General features: G+C 39.0%; 1 protein-coding gene across 1 annotated transcript in view; it reads right to left on the bottom strand.

Annotated features, from left to right (window-relative positions):
* LOC118426603 (QRFP-like peptide) overlaps window positions 1-7,099 on the bottom strand; it is a 14,317-nt gene extending 7,218 nt beyond the window's left edge. The window contains exon 1 of the mRNA XM_035836094.1: window positions 6,855-7,099. The gene's annotated coding sequence lies outside the window, so the exon portion shown is untranslated. The remainder of the gene's footprint in view (window positions 1-6,854) is intronic.
* Window positions 7,100-20,635: the final 13,536 nt, after the last annotated feature.

The following is a 20,635-nucleotide window of genomic DNA, read 5'->3' as shown; positions in this document are numbered from 1 at the left end:
TTTTGTTTTCTCCACATTTAATACTAATTTGTTTGCTTGTACCCAGTCCCATATATGGTTAAGTTCGGCCTGAAGTGTGTTTTGTATCATAGAGACATTTGGGCCAGAAGCGGAAGGAGTGGAGTCATCAGCATATAACTCTATGTTACAGTGAGTTATAGCAGTGGGTAAATCATTAGTATATATACAAAAAAGTAATGGCCCCAAGCAACTCCCCTGTGGAACACCACTCAAGCATTTCCTGTGTGATGAGACTCCACCGTTAACACTGACAGCCTGTGTTCTATCTGTCAGATAGCTGTTGACCCAATTGACCGCCGACTGGACAAACCCGTAGCTCTTTAGTTTGGCTAACAACACCTTGTGGTTTACCACGTCAAAGGCGGCGCTGAAATCCAAGAGCACTGCACCTACAAGATTGCCTTTGTCTACTTCCTCTCGCCATCTGTCTGTCATTTGCACAAGAGCACTAGCAGTGGAGTGATGCATCTTGTATGCATGCTGGCGATCGGACAGAATGTTATTAGAGACTAAGTATGACTGGATTTGGTCTTTACATATTTTCTCCATTAATTTACTTATTGCTGGTAGGAGACTGATGGGGCGGCTATTAGGACCATTTAAGGGAAGGGCTTTGTTTTTTATTAGCGGAAGTACCTTAGCACTTTTCCACTGTGTGGGGAAAATCTCCTGTTCAATAGAACTGTTGAATATGTGGCACAAAGGGGTAGCTATGTGGTCGGCAGATATGTGTAGTAATGTATTATCGATATTGTCAAAACCTGTTGAATAACACTGGGGAAGATATGTTAAAAGCTCATGGACATAGTTCACAGTTACTCTTTGAAAAGAGAAGGAGCATTCGTTGGATTTCATAATGTACTTGTCAATTGGTGCAGTTACTCTTGTAATATCTGGCTCATCTCCCTGAGTAAGCCGCAACACTTTGTTTACAAAATACTCATTAAAGTGATCGGCAATGTCCTTAGGCTTAGTCAAAATTTTACCATTTGTCTCAATAAATGTAGGTGTATCACATGTGTTTCTGCCTAGTATTCCATTTATCACCCTCCATAGTTTCTTGGTGTCACCATTACAACTGTGTGTGTCAAGTAATTCTCTGTAATGTGCTTTCTTTTTCTTTCTGTTTTCCCTCACAACAACATTTCTCAGTCTCTTGTACACCATGTAATCGCTTTGTACAGCGGCTTTCAACTCCTCTTTATGTCGTACCTCAGACATAAAACCGACATTTCTCTCTCGTTGGCTAATGGAAGGACGTACTTTGTTCTGTTGGTGATGTTATATTTTCAATGTCTTCGACAGGAAACTACTTAAGACTTTGATGTCATCAGTCACTCTACATCTAACGTCTTGAAGAACCTTACATTTCTTATGTAGTAACGTACAGGAGTGGGTACCACGATGAACCGATGCAAAACCGTTTTTTCTTGTTGGACAGGAAAAAAAAACGGACCTGAAAATTACAGGACCGGATTTTGGATCGATTGGAAAATGACCAGATTATCTCGGCAGTGGTTTACACGTTTTGGTGCTCATTCGTTCAAGGAAACAACAAGAGCAAGGTAGAGAAGAGCTTCTAGTCATTGCTTCCAAGTTTCTACAGTCAAAGTTATAGAAACAGTGAACGTTGTTAAAGGCAACCTAAGCAATATTACAGCGTTAAAAGTGGAAATATTCTGGATCTGTATAATATTGACAATCATTATTTCATCGTCGATGTAGGTTAGACATCCAGGTAATAAGATACACCAAAAAGTAGTTACTCAAGCAACTGGATATGCTTTTGGAAACGGTCAGACGTTTCGGATAGAATCCACTATCCTTCGTCAGTGACACAGATGTGATCTGGAAGAAACAGGTCTTTTATACTCAGCTTGATTTTGGCTTACCTTTGTTTTCTTTGGAATCCAAATTGTCTTCTGTCTGAATTGTCTAACAACGTTTCCTATAGGACATCTGAAATTGTCTCCATTCATAGTTGGAGTATAAAAGGACTGTCTCTTCCAGATCACTTCACTGTCACTGACGAAGGATACTGGATTCTATCCGAAACGTCTGACCGTTTCCAAAAGCACATCCACGCTTTTTTCCGGCTCAATCTATGAAACAATGATGTTAATGTGCTAAAATTCTGCATTAGATGTCAATATTATACAGATTGCCTTATCCAGATTATTTCCACTTTCAACGATCTGATATTGCTTACTAATAGGTTGTCTCTTAATATGAAGACAGGATTTTGAAACGCCCAGCGGCCCTGAATATGAAGTTCTCCTATGCTCTCTCCTATCCTCTCGAAAAGGATTTTAGGTCACAATTTTCTCACCCATCGTCCCACTCAATCAATATCTAAAGAAAATATTAAAATTAATTTTTTCAGAAATGTCTGTCATCTGGGCCCCATGGCAAACCATTGCAGCGATGTCTTCATATAGGCCATGTTCAATCAATACTTAACTATCGCCCACTTTTACATGTTTTTCAAAGTTCGTGGACTTGAGAAGCTGCTGTAAGGAGATAATAGTTGTCTCGTTCCAACTACGAGGGTGAGTCAGAAAGTTATGAGTGGTTTCATAACAGGGAGGTCACTTCGAAGCTCATGTAGTATCTCGGTCCCAAAAGCAAGGACCTCCAGACTGCGCAACTCATTCCTACACTATACAATCAGACTGTACAACAAATCAATGACTGGTGCCTAAGTGTTTTTATTTGTCTATGTACTGTGTATGGCATGCGTACTGTACATGTTGTCTAGTCGTTGTAAGAATTTACTCTGAGTCACATTGTAAAGATCAACGGCATTCAGAGGTGCTTCTGCTAAGAATTAATCTCTGTAAGGTTGATTTTAATGAATAAAGAAAGAAAGAACAGACTCATTTTTTAATCGATTGAGTTGAAATTTGGCACAATGGTAGAGGTATATCCTCTTGAGACTAAAATTTAAGATTTGGTCTATATCATTTCATGAGCAACTGAGTTGATTTCAACACTACCAAAAATTCCTTTTTTCTTATTTTGCTTACCCCATGGACAATTCTTATATGAAGAAAAATATTCTTGCAGGAAGAAAATGTAGAATAAAATTCAAGCAAAACGAGGAAGTACAATTTTTTTTAGACATTTAAGCAAAATCTTCTTATTTTTTCTTATAAAGCAAGAAAAAAATTCTAGAAATTCTAGTTTTTGTCTTGCCAGTTTCAACTCTTAAGAAATATAAAAAAAATTTTTTTCTTCCTGGAAGATAAATTTTCTGTGAGGAAGCAAAACAAGACTAACAAGAAAAAGAATTTTTGGTAGTGAAGATGATCACACCATTGGAGGCTGGTCAGACGATTACCGTAGGAGGAATGAAATTACACATGTATGATAACTAATGTCTATATAGCTTGCATGCCAATTTTTATTTCTGAACTCCCAATGGTTTCTCATTTACAGCTGCTAGGATGGAGTAAGTTGTGATATACATGTAGAGCGAGTTGGACTTATACACAAATTTGTGAGTTGATACTTAAAAGACTACTTTTCCATCAACCAAAAGAAGCGAAATTTTACACAGTTATTAACTGTTAAAAGATCAAGAAGTGTGATAAGTTTTATTTCTCTCAGGTAATGAGAAAATAGGCGATAGAAACTTTTAATCAACACACCGCAAATATCGTGACCCCGACGACCCCTTGTACCTCACTCTACACCAGGAACGAAAAAAACTGATAGTATTTCGGAGTTGAAAATAAGCATGTGTCTTATAGAGAAATGCAGCGTATTACATGTGCAGACTCAGTCTCCTACTATAGCAAAAATTAGCTTAGGGAAATTCTTATAGAGAAATGCTCCTACTATAGCAAAAATTGGTTTAGGGAAATTCTTATAGAGAAATGCAGCTTATTACATGTGCAGACTCAGTCTCCTACTATAGCAAAAATTAGCTTAGGGAAAGTCTTATAGAGAAATGCTCCTACTATAGCAAAAGTTGGTTTAGGGAAATTCTTATAGAGAAATGCAGCTTATTACATGTGCAGGCCCAGTATCCCACTATAGCAAAAATTGGTTTAGGGAAAATATAATAGTACGTTAATTGGACTTCTTCTGACGTGATTCCAAGGGTGTGATCAACTTGAAATCAGCTCAGTCATAATGAACAACACATCTAGATACTTTAATCTCAAGACGACATATGCGTCTACCTTTGTGCTAAAATTTCAACTCATTCGATCAAAAACCGAGTCAATTATGAAAACACTTTCTGACTCACCCTTGTAGATTTAATGCTAGTTCACCTTTCTCCGCGGGTAACCTATATCCGTTGTTTAAAAAAAACGGGGTATTTAGGGATTAGCCAATGGACTATGGGCTATGGTTTCAAATTGTAATATTCTCATAACATTGCAATTTAAAACTGACGACTTGATATCCCTAAATACCGTTTTTAAAACGAATGGATATAAGGCACCCCGCGGATAAAGGTAAATTAGCGTGAACACAACACCTTACCACGCTATCTAACCAGTCTTTGCGGAATACCCCCCCCCCCAATTAGAATGCTTGAGGTCTACACTAATGATTACCACAGGGAATATTCTCTGTAGTCCTATTAGTAGAGTTTGCGAGAACATTGTCCCTCGATCACTCGATCGTTCCAGTTTTTGTCAAACATTCCGTTAAACTTTCCAAACCGTTTTTTTCTAAATCAGGTCCGTAGGGCCTGATGTTTCCATCATGAAGATGAAAAACGGCCCATAGCGATAACTGTAGCAGCATCTTTTCTTCCTAAGTCAGAAACATCAAGCTTAGGCAAGCTTGACTTCACTGACTCAATAGGCAAAGCAGGTGTAACGAGGCTGCTCGGGAAAATTCCCTAGACCCCATTTGATGGTACAGCTTCAAATCCGACCCAATCTTACATGCTCCCCTCTGTGCAGTCAGACACCATAGGATTACCATGTGCAAATGACTTGCACTTACATGTAATATAAGAAATCAGTGTACGTTTGTGAATGTTAATTTAGAGATTTTGATACAGCACAATGAAGTAAAAGTTATCTTTGTCATAAACATCTGCTCTTGCTGTCCTGGTTTCAGATCATAACAAAATTTCCACTGCCGTACAGAAAGTATTGAAATTTCAGTTACGGTCACAGCAAATGAATATCATGGATGACATCATTAATTTTCAGAACAAAACAACAAGATGGGGATGGCCAACATACCAAAAAGGCAAAATAGGCAAATAGGTTGTGTTGTAGCCTAATATTTGTCGTTGTAAAAGTGACACTAGAGAGGTTACCATGAATGTAGTTACAGAAGCGAAACTTGTTGGATACTTAGTAGTTATAAAAGTGCCACCAATATGGAAGCCATGAATGTAGACGCCAACTTTGTAAGTGATACCAGTGTACCACACTAGTGTTACATGTACTGCTCTTGTGCACCTCTTGAATACAGGAACGAATGCATTGTTGGTTGTGATGCCTTATTTTGTCATTTCAATGCTTAAAATGTTTATTTTGAAAATCTAGCCATCTTTTGTTACCCCATCTTTTTACACATGTTTTCGCCAAATCCCACTATTTTTGCAGTTTGCAGAGAATGTTATACATAGAATTTACTTGCTGTGGCCTAAAAAAGAAGAAAATCCTTCATTTAGCGAGCCGTATTTTCCTTGTTGTGTTTTTACATCGCATCATTATGCCAACCCGTCAAGCCAACGATCTAGGACAGGGCTCATTTTGATGTGACATTTCTTGTTTAGAAGTCGGGGAAACAATTTAACGGTTGGTTGCCTTTGCACTACAACGTAATGAGTCTATGTTTAAACAACAGCGCCTTCTCCCCATAAGGATACTTACCATGGATATAGAAACAATTTGGTACCGCAAATAGTAAGAGTAAGCAACGGAAAATGCATTCTCCGCCACACTATCATCTTCGGAAAAATCTGGTAGTGATTCCAATGCGTAAAAAGTAATGATAATCAGCAGAATAAAAGAAAATACGACATCTATTTCTAGCCCGTTGTTAGAACAAACGGATGTACTGTTAACATGAAACGAAGTCGTCAAAGCTTGACCTTTATCTATAACGATGTTTACGTATATATATATATATATATATATATATATATATACAGTTAAACTTGGATTCAACAACCACTCAAGGGACTGATTAAAATGGTTGTTGAAGAAAGGTGCTTGCTTAGGGCCTGGGGTTAACTATGTAAAATGGACAGGACTGTTCTTATGTTGCTTGTGACTAGAGGTAGTATCCCGTTTGGCTGTATATCTAAAAGACAGCAGTGAACGAAATTCACATAGGAAGTGAATATTGGAATTCTAGGCACCAGGGAGCTCAGTGATTTGAAAAGGAAAATATTACAAGATTTTAGCCGCACTAACATGTATGGAGACGAATTAAGGCCATCGTTTTACCTACTGTTTTTCTCGTCTCACTCACTTACAACACATACATTACAATACCTGTCCTTGGTGCTAAACACAGTGCGCGCGCACAGACACACACACACACACACACACACACACACACACACACACACACACACACATACACACACTCATACACAATATGTGAAGTATAAAATTAAAAATTAAATGGGGCTATCTGTAAGAACGGAATTAACGTTAACAAAACAACGACACTAACCTTTCTCTGGTCTTCCCTAAAGATGGTACTACAGTAAAGGCTCAAAGCCACAATCTGCCAAATTAGTTTAAGAAAATAAAACGCTACATGCATAACTCTCACATCGAATCGCTAACCCTTTTGTACAATTTCTACGAAGGAAAAAAGAGAGAATCACTCCATAGAATACATACCTGTTGGATATGTCAGAGACGCGTAACCACACAAGTCCTTTTCAAATGATGAGCGAATCAAAAGCACTGACACGAGGGCGATCTTGCCTGGGGTTTTCACTGTGCTCCGTAGTACCTCAGTCGCTCGTCGACTCAACCTCTATATACTCTTGTAGTACTTAATTCGGAAGGTGGGCGGGATCTTATAATGATGCTGACAGAGAAGGATGGACCCCCGGAGAGTGGTGACTTGTAACGGAAGGTGCCGTAACTTCGGCATACCCGCAGCTTCGGCCTAATTTACATATGAGGGTCGGAGATGATTAACCTCCTTCGCAGACGTTTGAAGAGGCGGAGTTTATTTTTTTTCTGGCAGGAGCGTTGATATATTTGCGATTGGGCTGAAGGTGTGTTCACACTTGCGTATAATATATATACAAGTTCGCATGAAGTCCGTATGGAAGTCTTAGCCTCTACCAGGCTCCACAGGTGGCTGGAAAAATAATAGAAATTTGACAAATATAGACAGATAACATGCCAGACGAGTTAGCTGGGACGCAAACCATACTCTTCGGCCATCCAACGTGTTATGTATCTATATTCGTCCAATCTATATCTTTTTTACAGTGCACGTGACCTGTGGAGCCTGGTAGAGGTTAAGTACTACATACGGACCTCATACGGACTGGAATATATAAGCACGTGTGAACCCACCGTAAGGTCCTCTAATGCTAGAAAAGGGGTTTTGCCGAAAGAGGACTTTAGCCACACCAAAACTACCTCTCCCGGGATTAGAGAACCTTATAGCCCATGTTTGAAATAGCAAATCAGCGCCCAACCCCCCCCCCCCCCCACATGAACACAGCCGCTAAAGAAGCCTGCAAAGGAGACTATTAAAAATGTGTATAAATGGTCGGTAAAGCGGACTGTGCTAAATTACAGTAGGAAAAAATGCACCAGCTTTGCGACCTTGTGCAATTTTCCTTGTGGTTACACTGACTTGCAACGCATTTCCCTATGGAGATCAGCTTTGACGCTATTAGGCATTCCAGAGTTACGACTGAATTAAAAGAAACCCAATTTAGAATGCTTTTAAAGAGGCGCATCAAAAACAGATTTCCAGTGACAAAAAGATGTTCACTTAGGACACTTGATGCAATAGTGGTAAGTTAATAGTTAATAATTTAAAAAAATGTATAGTTTTTGTGAATTGGGAATATCCGTCCGAGAATTTAAATAAATTGCAACTTCATGTGACAGGGGAAGAATTTGTTGTTGTTTTTACTTTGACTCGTTGGCTAGAAAACGAATCTGTCGGCATCAAACTTGACCCAAAATGTTGTGTTTCCTAGCTTGTTTCAATCCTGAAAAAAAATAGGGTCGGTTGGTAGAGATTTTTTTCTTGTAGTAATATTTTAGGCTGCCCCAAACTCTCCTGTGACATATTATAACAGAGTTGAACAAAATAAATTGAAACGATGAGGACACTAAAGTGTCTTTCAATGTTAAAATTGAATGTTGCGCACAATAGATACATTTATCCTTCATAGCATGTAACGTTAGTTCACTTTTATCCGCCTTTAACCTATATCCACTGTGTTGCTAAACAGCGTGGATGCTGGATGTGAATCCGATTCCACCCCCCCACCCCTCCACCCCCACCCCCCCATCCCACACACAAAAAAATCTAGTCGTCAGGTTTTCTAGGGTAGGTAAGGAAACAGGAAATACAACATATTTTTCACCTATGCCTAAAGCCATATTGTCAATACGGAATTCGAATTACGCACAAATGTGAATAAGCCCTATGGTAACACTGCTGTGTTTGAGATTGGAGCACTACTGTGCTTGTGTTTGCCGGATGAATGGGCAGCGATGGTTACAATACGTAACTCGCCACGAAGAAATAATAGCGTCATTCTGGGCTATAGAAAACACGCCCACACAATACAATAAAGCGTATAATGGAAAAATTTAAAAGACATCTTACAAGAGCAAAATATGAATATTGCACGTACTAAATACAAATTGTGAACATTAGCGATCGAACAGATATAGTAGTGCAGTAGTGAAGCTCGAGACCGGAAGGCCTCGCCTTAAGCAGGATTTAGACACTCAAGATGTTTTGTATTTGTTACAATGGCATCAAGTGTTTTCAAGGCACTCTCACTGCACTTGCGTCAAGCTTGCGTCACTGCGGGGTTCAAAAGATACTCAACGAATTTCAGAGACAAAGAATTCATTTTCTTACTATTGGTGTATTTTGCCGTCTTTTAAGTCATACTTTTACGTATTACGCAATATCTAAAAAAATCGGAGAAAATAACAAAACAGTGACGCAGTGAACGCAGCGAACGAACCTTGCTTGACGCAAGTGCAATGAGAGTGCATCTTAACAAAAGATCTTCGGTCACATACAGACGTATTTATGGTTTTTATATTGAGTGATACGTTTCCATTATGTACAGGTAGTTGTTTATCATAACTCTATGCCGTTAAATATGGTCGGAGCCTAGCATCTGCTTGGAGTTCCATCTGGAGCAACATTTGTTAAAATCAATTTGTCTCTTGACATGACCCAACATCTGCTTGAAGATATTCCGCCCAATCCACATGGTGATATCGATGACGAAAGAAAAGAGCTGTTTGAAAAGGCCACCAAATTCCACCCAAACTTCCTCACATTCACTGACAAAAAGAAAACAGTTCTCCTTCTAACATCACAAAACCCACACATAATAGAAAAGGTGGGATCTTTCGTCTTCCACTGTCTTCGAAAAAGGAGTCGAACCCAATAACCCAGGATCTAGAGTTAGCTTTTACTAGCTTTAGACTAGAGCAGACGCTTGTCATATTGTTTTTACACTGTTTGAATCTCTTATGTTACGTGAAATTAGCCCACGGGCAATAATTTGTTGTAAACTTTATAATCATGGCTTGGCAATGCACGAGGTCAATGACCTAGCGAGGCATCTGTAAAAAACACCTTAAATAACTCTAAAATGATTTCTAGTTATATTTCAGCCATACATAGTATGGTGAAATATATTGTATTCGTAATGTTTCTTCTTTCTTCTTCTTTCTCCTGTCAAATCTTCAAAGTGATTCATCTCCGCCGTTCCTGGACCGAATGACCTGAAATTTGGCACAGGGGTAGAATGGGCCAATACCTTGATGCTTTTTTCTCAGTTTTTTCATATCTGCCTCTAAAATGATTTTATTGAGATTTTTTGGTCAATTTTAGACCAAAACTGTATATTTTGGCCCCTGTACCCTGGTATTACAACCAAATGCGCTGAAATTTGACAGAGATGTGCCTTGATAATGCCCCCATATAAATTTGATAACACTTTTGGTGTACAGTACAACAAAATGCTTATTTTTGCGATTTTTTGACCAATTTTTGACCAAAAAAGGACACTTTTGGCCCCTGTACCCTGGTATTACAACCAAATGAGCTGAAATTTGACAGAGATGTGCCTTGATAATGCCCCCATATAAATTCAATAACACTTTTGGCGTACAGTACAACAAAATGCTTAATTTTGCGATTTTTTGACCAATTTTTGACCAAAAAAGGACACTTTTGGCTCCTGTACCTTGGTATTGCAACCGAATGAGCTGAAATTTGACACAGATGTGCCTTGGTAATCCCTTCATATAAATTCAATAACACTTTTGGTGTACAGTGCAACAAAATGCTTATTTTTGCGACTTTTGGCCAATTTTTGACCAAAAAAGGACACTTTTGGCTCCTGTACCCTGGTATTACAATAAAATGGCCTGAAATTTGGCATAGATAGGCATTAGATACTTGGTAACAAGATTCAAGTAAAATTTTTGACATAAACAACTTTAAAATGATTAATTTTGGCACTTTTCTGAGGGGAAATTTGTTTTCTTTTGGCCTCCTGACGTGACCTTCCGTGACCCCGCACAGAGCCACACCTGTGCGCGTCAGCCGGAGAGTTAATTGAATCAAAGACCTAGCCAATCAGCGAAGAGGAGGCCAAAGGCTAATTAATATTCATAAGCGGGGCCTCATGATCCCATATATAGCAGTGTTCCCGCCAGGGGGAGCGAAGCCCGCCTAAGGCTCTCGCATTTTAGACTATCCAGAAGGCTTTATATTGTATCAGTTCTTAGGGGCATATCTATGATAATCGCAGCAGTCACTTAACTTCTCTTCAGGAGTTTAGGGTAACACTATTTCAGGTCAAACCGCCAAAGGCAACTAGAAACAAACTTTAACGTTACTGAGTCCAACAGTACTTATAACTTGTTATCCGAAGTTGAAACGCTAGCGATGGTATTTTCGCTGCGCTGTTAGCTCCGTGCGACTGTTGTTGACGGTCTTATAACGGTATATTTTGCACCCCTGTACCCTGGTATGAGTAACATTTGGTATAGATAGGCATAAGATAGTTGGTAAAATGATCCAAGTAAATTTTTTGGCATAAAGTACTGTAAAAGGCTTAATTACAGCACTTTTTTTAGGGGAAATTGGTTTTCTTTCGTTCTCCATGCCATGACCTTTCGGACGTTCACCCCACAGAGCCGACATCTGCACCTGCGTCTAGCCGGCAGGAAGAGTTAATTCAATTAATGGTTCAGCCAATCAGCGAAGAGGAAAGCGAAGGCTAATTCATATTCATAAGCGGGACCACACAATACGTTAACTTGAAGACTCAGGCCGTACAGACTTCTCGCCAGGATTTTTTCAAAGCGTCGGACAGGGGTCCGGGGGCCGCCGAATGTCCCTGGCGGGGTCCAGGGGCAGGGCCACTGTGGGGGGGACCCAGGTGGGCGAAGCCCCCCCGGAAGCTCTTGCATTTTAGACTATTGAGAAGGCTTCTTTTATCAGTTTTTTTAGGGCCATATCTACGATAATCGTAGCAGTCACTTACTTCTCTTCAGCAGTTTGACTTTAAAATATTTCGGGTCAAAGCTTCAAAGACAACTAAAACCTCATAAACAACAAACTTTACTTAGCTCAACAGTATACAAAAATATTTTACGGGTTGCCATCCTTAGTTGAAGCGCTTATTTATAGCGCTAGTATCTTCGCTGCGCCGTTAGCCGCAGTGCGACTTTTGTTGACGGTCTGATATCCCTACGTCGCCGCCTCGCTGGTATTCCCACGGACATGTTTCAAGAAAAATACCCAGCAAAAAACGCTCACGGCACGAAAAACGGAATTTAAGCATGCTTAAATGATGCTTAACGTTGACGTATTTTCCTTCTTTACGGATCTATACATCTCTTATACGAGTACGTAAAGATTGGCGTTACGTAGTCTTTACGTAGGTGCTGATAGGTCCGTATTTTCCGGTTTTTTAAGTTGCCTTTCGGCAGCTTAAAGTTGTTGTAAATAATTACTAAAACTCATTTAAATTGCATTTAAATATTACGTTTATAAAACTTTAAGCATTGTTACGGCTTATTTACGTGTGCGTAAAGATGATCATTAGGTGGCTTATAGGTGCGGATAGGTCCGTATTTTCCGTTTTTTTAAGTTGCCTTTCAGCAGCTTAAAGATGTTGTAAATGTTTATTAAAACTCATTTAAATTGCAATTAAATATTACGTTTCATAAAACTTTAAACATCGTTACGGCTCATTTACGTGTGCGTAAAGATGATCATTAGGTGCTTATAGATCCGTATTTTCCGGTTTTTTAAGTTGCCTTTCAGTAGCTTAAATATTTCGTAAATGATTATTAAAACGCCCTTAATACATGTTTAAAGTTCACGTTTATTTCTTCTGAAGCCTTTATACTTGTCATATACGTGTGCATTAAGATGCTTATACTTTGTGTATTGGTGCCCTTTTAGCAGCTTAAAGATGTCATAAACACTTATTAAAACACCCTCAATACATGTTTAAAGTTCACGTTTATTTCCTCTTAAGTCTTTTTACGTCTCATATACGTGTGCATTAAGATGTTTATAAGATGTGTATTATTGCCCTTTTAGCAGCTTAAAGTTGTCATAAACACTTATAAAAACACCCTTAATACATGTTTAAAGTTCCCTTTTATCTTCTCTGAAGCCTCTTTACGTCTCATATACATGCGCATTAAGAGGATTTTAATGTGTCTATATTTGTCCTTTTAGCAGCTAAAAGTTGTCATAAATACATACTAAAACACTCTTAAGACATGTTTAAAGTTCCCTTTCTACGTCTCATATACGTGTGCATTAAGGTGATTATAAGGTGTGGATAAGTGTCATTTTAGCGGGATAAAGTTAATCATAAGCAAGTTTTCAAGCAAGAAAATACAATGGATGAAACTTTGAAATTTTATTGAACTACGAGAAAATATTACATGGAAAAGTAAAAAAAAACTACAGCCTACTAGGTATTTGTGGCCTATCATTCTGATGTAGTCGGCAGTTGAAGCAATCACAACGGCTGTGCAATTCCGTGCAGCATCTAAGTCCACAGTCCCATTTCCAGTGTCGGGCGAAGCGTCACGGCGTAAGTTAAAAAGAGCACAGTTCCATCTGGCCACCACAGGAATAAGAATCCGGTAAGATCAAGAGTAGTGGCCGATATGACTCGTGTTGTTGGATGGTCTTGGACTCTTGGATTATTTGGACGCGAAACATGTTCAGCTTGCAGTCTAGGCTTCTATTAATCCGGATGGTACAAAGGTCGTGATTTCCCATTCTGTGTCGATTTCCAACAACATCAACTTGTACAGAATGATAGCAACCTACTATCTTTGCGTCAAATTCCGTCACCGGGGGTCCTAGGCGGTAACAGCAGTGTCACGGCCACAACTTGCGGGTTAGAACAGGTCCAAACTTTCTTCAATACTTCTTTTCAAATGAGCGCCTGGAAAATAACCGTTCCTTGTGGTATGGTAAATTTGAACACCCCACTCTTTTCTGCCATTGGATACATCCTATCACATGACACAGCCGCTGTGTATGTATAGTATGCCGGCCACAGAAGGAGGCGCGCCCCATGCGGATTGCGCGTACGAATTAACGCTGAATAAATTTACATCTAGCCTGCCCAAGCATATCACAATAACCAAAACAAACACGAGCAACACGGGAAGACACTACCTGTGTGTCCAGACTGTTCTTTCTTGACGCTTGCTTGTAGATAAAGAAATCATTCGTACATTTACTTGTAGTAAGAAATGCTCGCCGTTTAATAGTAAGAAAAATATCATTATTAAACACCACTCACTACACAAAAGTATAAGCTAAACCAAGGAGCTTTTAACGGGGGAGGTCTCACCGTATTCGCTTAAAAGTGCGCGGATTCAAAGATTAAATATGTTGTATGTTCAACAGAAAAACGCAACATTTCATATACGTTTTGGCAACATATAAGCTAAACGGTGGAGGTCTCCCCGTGTTCGCTTAAACTGCGCGGATTCAAAGATTAAACAGGTCGTATGTTCAACAGAAATACGCAACATTTCATGTACGTTTTGGTAACATATAAGCTAAACGGGAGAGGTCTCCCCTAGTTTGCTTAAACTGCGCGGATTCAAAGATTAAACATGTCGTGTGTTCAACAGAAATACGCAACATCTCATATACGTTTTGGCAACATATAAGCTAAACGGGGGAGGTCTCCCCGTGTTCGCTTAAACTGCGCGGATTCAAAGATTAAACAGGTCGTATGTTCAACAGAAATACGCAACATTTCATGTACGTTTTGGCAACATATAAGCTAAACGGAGGAGGTCTCCCCTAGTTCGCTTAAACTGCGCGGATTCAAAGATTAAACATGTCGTATGTTCAACAGAAATACACAACATTTCATATACGTTTTGACAGCATATAAGCTAAACGGGGGAGGTCTCCCCGTGTTCGCTTAAACTGCGCGGATTCAAAGATTAAACATGTCGTATGTTTAACAGAAATACGCAAAATTTTATATACGTTTTGGCAACATATAAGCTAAACGGGGGAGGTCTCCCCGTGTTCGCTTAAAAGTGCACGGATTCAAAGATTAAACTTGTCGTATGTTCAACAGAAATACCCAACATTTCATATACGTCTTGACAACATATAAGCTAAATGGGGGAGGTCTCCCCTTGTTTGCATAAACTGCGCGGATTCAAAGATTAAACATGTCGTATGTTCAACAGAAATACGCAACATTTCATGTACGTTTTGGCAACATATAAGCTAAACGGGGGAGGTCTCCCCTAGTTCGCTTAAACTGCGCGGATTCAAAGATTAAACATGTCGTATGTTCAACAGAAATACACATCATTTCATATACGTTTTGACAACATATAAGCTAAACGGGGGAGGTCTCCCCTAGTTCGCTTAAACTGCGCGGATTCAAAGATTAAACATGTCGTATGTTTAACAGAAATACGCAAAATTTTATATACGTTTTGGCAGCATATAAGCTAAACGGGGGAGGTCTCCCCGTGTTCGCTTAAAAGTGCACGGATTCAAAGATTAAAAATGCCGTATGTTCAACAGAAATACCCAACATTTCATACACGTCTTGACAACATATAAGTTAAACGGGGGAGGTCTCCCCTACTTCGTTTAAACTGCGCGGATTCAAAGATTAAACATGTCGTATGTTCAACAGAAATACGCAACATTTCATGTACGTTTTGGCAACATATAAGCTAAACAGGGAAGGTCTCCCCTAGTTCGCTTAAACTGTGCGGATTCAGAGATTAAACATGTCGTATGTTCAACAGAAATACGCAACATTTCATGTACGTTTTGACAACATATAAGCTAAACGGGGGAGGTCTCCCCTAGTTCGCTTAAACTGCGCGGATTCAAAGATTAAACATGTCGTATGTTCAACAGAAATACGCAAAATTTTATATACGTTTTGGCAACATATAAGCTAAACGGGGGAGGTCTCCCCGTGTTCGCTTAAAAGTGCACGGATTCAAAGATTTAAAATGTCGTATGTTCAACAGAAATACCCAACATTTCATATACGTCTTGACAACATATAAGTTAAACGGGGGAGGTCTCCCCTAGTTCGTTTAAACTGCGCGGATTCAAAGATTAAACATGTCGTATGTTCAACAGAAATACGCAACATTTCATGTACGTTTTGGCAACATATAAGCTAAACGGGGGAGGTCTCCCCTAGTTCGCTTAAACTGCGCGGATTCAAAGATTAAACATGTCGTATGTTTAACAGAAATACGCAAAATTTTATATACGTTTTGGCAACATATAAGCTAAACGGGGGAGGTCTCCCCTTGTTTGCATAAACTGAGCGGATTCAAAGATTAAACATGTCGTGTGTTTTACAGTAATACGCAACATTTTATATACGTTTTGGCAACATAAGCTAAACGTAGGAGGTCTCCCCATGTTCGCTTAAACTGCCTTGATTCAAAGATTAAACATGTCGTATGTTTAACAGAAATACGCAACATTTCATATACCTCTTGGCATCATATAAGCTAAACGGGGGAAGCCCCCCCTTCTTTGCGTAAACGGTGGTTCGAAATAGATTACAGATGCCGTATATTCAACAGAAAAACGCAGCATATCATGTAACGTAAGGGAGCGCATATAAGAATCAACAATTGCGCGGATTCAAAGATCGAATACATCATATGCTTTCGGAACAAACAACATAGAAGAATATTGTATTTGACTTTTCTGAGGTATTAACATAACATTTTGTCCCGGAAAACGCAATTGTCAGTTTTGACAGTAAATCTTGTCACTGTTTAAAACAGATGACGCAATGCTTTATCAAACGCCAGACAAAGGCTTATCATATTTGACATAGCCGAGGTAAGTTTGGTAAACAGATCTAGAGAAACGGTATTTGTCAGTTTTATATTTAAAAACTTGAAATATTACCACAGTGGTAAAACAGTAAAACGGATTATTTTTTATAACTTTTTGAGACATTTAAGTTGTCTTTTCGGCTTACTAAAATACATGTAAAATTCACGTAAAGAAACACGACAGATTAAGTTACATTTACAAACGCTGAAATCTTTTGAAAAGGCCAGATGTATGTTTCCGATGCCTTTAATAGATCTTAAAATCTTCTGAAATATTTCTTCGCCTTTAAGGTTTTTATACGTATCTCTGAAACTTTGCTTAAATAGTTGTTTTCGTGCTGTGGCTGTTCTGCGTCAAATTCTATTCTATAAAACATGTGGGACTCAGTGTTACAGTCTAAATATTTTGTAGAAGCACCGCTGTAGGAAAGAAGGTTCAAGCAATGTAAAACATCACGTAGCATGAAGTTCGCTGTCAACTGGCACACAGCACATGACTGTTTGAAACTCTAAGTCTAATCAACAGCCGTGTTTGATTGATAGCCGGCGGTCCTTTGATGAAGTCGGCGAAAGGTGCGTTAGTTAGAAAATCTGCGTTTAGTTTTGATACGTAATTATAAGTTAGACAGTGGCGAGAATGATTATTTTCTCATCAATATTTCTCTTCAGAATTATTTGAACTTAATTGTACATCTAAACAATTGGCTTACCTGTGCAATGTTTATATGATTAATGATCAGTGTACTGAAATCATGTGTAACGTATGGCTCCTAGTCAATAGATCAGCATTTTCTCTATAGTGACCACCTGTCTATAGTGGCCACATTTCCTAGTGCTGTTGTTGTTTGACATAAACTTTGAACATTTAAATTGTAAGTAACTTTAAACTGCCAGAGTTTCAGCCCAATAAAACACTCTCAGCGCCAGGGTATGAACAGACTGACCAGACAGACGAAAATAAATCCTCGAACAAGGTTCAATCGTATCTTCCGGGTCTGGCAGGAAGTTGTTAAACTAAAATAAGAATAGGCTCGATGGCTGATTGCATACAAAGTAAAACAGTTTAACAGTTTTACAGCTTGAAGAAAACAAACGCTCCTACAGTACCTGCACCTGCTTGATAATTATTAAATCGTATGCCCTACTTGAATAAAAAAAGTTCACTGCAATAATAAATGTACCCACATCACAAGGAGCTTATACTTTTTTAAACTTACACCTAGTTATCGTACTGAAAATTGTTAATGACATTACATGAAATCATTCAACAATTTTCAGTCATGATGAAAATTTTCTGAATGGAAGGTGTGATTATTGTCATTTTCTGAAAAATAGAAGCAAGCTCTGTTTTTACCTGGAATCAATTCACAATACCAGTCCACTTTGGGGGATAATGTACTGTTAAGAGGATGTTCCATTTTTGCGCAGGGGTGATTTGGAACAGTCCAATGTTGCGTGGGAAGGGGTATGGCTGAAATATGCTGTATTTGCTCTTAAGCAAATGTCGGCCTTTCTAGTTTTGATTTATTTCTGAGTACTTTGACATTTTCTATATCTGCTTTGAATATCATACATACCTATTTACGGACTTGCTCTCATGCGCTTGAAAGAGCACATGGATAAAAGTGAATTTAAAGGGATTTAATCGGACTCATTTTCGTTGGTGTCATCTGGTATTTTAATCTCTTTATCTTGTTGACCTCATGGTTGTTTTTCAACGCTTCTTTGAGATTGACAATCCTAGTAAACAACAAAATCAATCACTATGAAACATGGATAAAGGTGGGGTTAGAGCTTTTGCGTACAAATGCTTTATTTACTGTTTACTCGTCAATGACATTTTATACTTTGATTAGTCCCATGTATTGACGTCATAGGTGTAAAGTTATAGGGCCTTCACACTGAAACCAAATTAGCAGGAATCAAGCAGGACCAGCCGGAAAGAAGTATTTGCAAAATTCGTGCCACATTCGGGGCCGTTCCGATTGGGAATTCCAAATGGACCTTATATACTCTTCAAACGAAAAGGAATGAGCCAAAAATTTTTTTCAAACCTGCTTTATCTATGTGTCCCTGGTGGCAAAGTCCAAAGTTTGAAGAAACATGATAAACGTACCGCTACTGGAATTTGAGGCCCATAGTTAATTTGAGAAAGGAGAGGCAGTGAAATTTTGTCAGCACAATGTGTGGCCATATATTTGAATTTTTTTCTCACATCAGAGAAAATAGGGTCGGGAAAGCCGAGAAACAAGAAATAAAACTGGTGTGGCCTAAGTCACCTTTATTGACCTCACCGGTGTTACGGTTGTTTTTCTCTCCTACGGGATTGACAAAAAGCCCCATGGCCAGCTCACCATAGAACCATTCTTAGGGACGCGTGAATAAACATGGGGTTAAAGAGACTTCCCTTGTCTTATCGTTGCCAATGACAGTTGATACTTTGATATGGCAACTTTTTTTCTTGGGTTGTTTTGCCACTTGCCTGTGAATGTGGTAACATACTGTAAATGCATAAATTTTCGCGGTGGTTTAACACCGCGAACTTAAAACCACCGCGAACATTTTCCATGGCAGTAAGAGACTACAGTGCATGGTACTACCGCGAAATTAAAACCACCGCGAAAAGTCCTTGCTCCCGCTACCGTTAAATGAAATCTCCGCGAACTTAAATGCATTTACAGTATCCCATAGCTCCCCCACAGAGCCTTTCTGAACCTACGTACGGTAACAGTTCCTCCAGCTACTAACTAGAGTTCGACGACCTCATACCTCCATGAAAATTTAGAGCTTGCGTAAATTCCATGCAATTGACTAAAACATTAACATAATTTATGCATGGTGTTGTTAATCATTGAATAACGTACATATGTCACAATTATAAAATTCCCATTATCAATCATAAAGTGGTTTTGCAATTTTTGCATAAATTATGCAAATAAGTTCCTCATTACCATATTTGGTATCTGCTTATATTCCACCTATCATAATCAACAATGTGTTACATGTATTGAGGTCCAGTTATTGAAAACAATGGAACTATACAATTTCCTCATTAATTATGCAAATAAATTCCTCATTTACATAACATGTATATCATTATGAACATCTTTGCCTAAGCTACCTGCATGCCTAAAATGCAGGCAATCCGTTGTTCCTTTCTGCAGTTATCCTCTTTGGAGTGTCTTGACAAAAACACCCCTGCAGTTCCACAATTAAATGTTAGGGGGCTGAAACTTGCCCCACTTGTTTATGGCGCTAAAAGCTATCTACCACCGAAATGTCAAGACCATAGCATGTCTGGAACAAGAGATACATTGAAAAACTGCTATGATAGAATATTCTCATTAATTATGCAAATGTACTCCTATTTTGCATAATTAGTATCTTATCTTGTAAAACATTGTCTAAGGTACCTACATACCAAAAATGATGAAAATCCGTTGTTCCCTTCTTGAGTTATCCTCTTCAGAAGTTTTTGACAAAAATGCCCCTGCTATCCCATAACTAGACGCTAGGGGGGCCAAACTTATGTCATTTCTTCCTGAGCACAAGAGCTATCTAATACTGAAAAATCGTGACCATAGCATGTTCAGAACACCGAGATAGCAAAACCGGAAGTTGCGCTGCAGTACCAAGGGGAGCCGCTAGGGGGCCCAAAATCTAATCATTTCCAGCTTTCATCACACACTACCAACACACCGAGTATGAAACCAATCCACCCAACCCTTCATGAGTTATGCTGACCACAAATATGCGGACACACAGACAGACACACACACAGACACACACACAGACACACCAAAAACTATACCTCCATTTTTTCATGGAGGTAAATACATTACTGGATTGATCTAAAGACCCTTGAATTCTCAATACTAAGGCTCCAGCAGATACAAGGCACCTAATGGAAGACACTATGTCGACTGAAAGCAGAACTAAAGCACAGAGGGCGAGCCCTTCCTCTGCTCCTACAACAGTTAAGTAACTCCAAGAGCTTAACCCTGGAATCCAGTCACCTGTGGCTCAGCCTTCCGTAGTTAGTGTAG

The sequence above is a fragment of the Branchiostoma floridae genome, chromosome 11 (genome assembly GCF_000003815.2).
Source record: "Branchiostoma floridae strain S238N-H82 chromosome 11, Bfl_VNyyK, whole genome shotgun sequence".
NCBI lineage: Eukaryota > Metazoa > Chordata > Leptocardii > Amphioxiformes > Branchiostomatidae > Branchiostoma > Branchiostoma floridae.
Note: the sequence above shows the minus strand (reverse complement) of the source record. Positions and strands in the feature narration are given on the sequence as shown.